Genomic DNA, 630 nt, shown 5'->3' with positions numbered 1-630 from the left:
GCCAATGCTAACAACTTTGAGTTGTAACCTCAACTCATCAGACTTGTCCAAAACAACTGGTCATATGGAAGAGGTGCCCAGGAGGACACAAACCAACATCTCACTACATTCTTGAGGATTTGTGACACTGTAAAGTCCAATGGTATACACCCTGACACCTACAAGCTACTTTTGTTCCCTTTCTCACTCAGAGATAAGGCAGCAAAGTAGTTGGAAGCATTTCCCAAGGAGAGCTTAACCACATGGGATGATGTGGTAAACAAGTTTCTAGCAAGATTCTACCCTCCACATAGAGTCAACAGGCTAAGAGCTGAGGTGCATACTTTTAGACAGCAAGATGGTGAAACACTCTATAAGGCCTGGGAGAGGTTCAAAGATTTGACAAGGAAATGCCCACCGGATATGTTCAATGAGTAGGTGCAACTACACATCTGTTCACACCCTGGTTCAAGCTATCCGATCCGGGATGTTCAGTAATAAAGCGACCGACCTCTTCAGGTCAGGCTGTCCGACCTCTTCTCAAAAGAGGTCGGTCAAATCGACAGAAAAGCCCAGTAAAGGGCCCAAATAGAGGAACACGACCCAAATCCAAAGGCAGTCCAAGCCTATAGAGATAAGGGCGGTTCCCTT

At 45.9% G+C, this 630-nt stretch overlaps 1 non-coding gene across 1 annotated transcript; it reads right to left on the bottom strand.

The window, feature by feature from the left end:
- Positions 1-300: 300 nt before the first annotated feature.
- Positions 301-407, bottom strand: LOC148547759 (small nucleolar RNA R71). Its single transcript, XR_015897679.1, has one exon. It is a non-coding gene; the product is annotated as a small nucleolar RNA R71 (small nucleolar RNA).
- Between the last annotated feature and the right edge of the window lie 223 nt (positions 408-630).

Source organism: Arachis ipaensis, chromosome B8, assembly GCF_059453495.1.
Source record: "Arachis ipaensis isolate K30076 ecotype BB chromosome B8, ASM5945349v1, whole genome shotgun sequence".
In the NCBI taxonomy this organism is placed as follows: Eukaryota; Viridiplantae; Streptophyta; class Magnoliopsida; order Fabales; family Fabaceae; genus Arachis; species Arachis ipaensis.
Note: the sequence above shows the minus strand (reverse complement) of the source record. Positions and strands in the feature narration are given on the sequence as shown.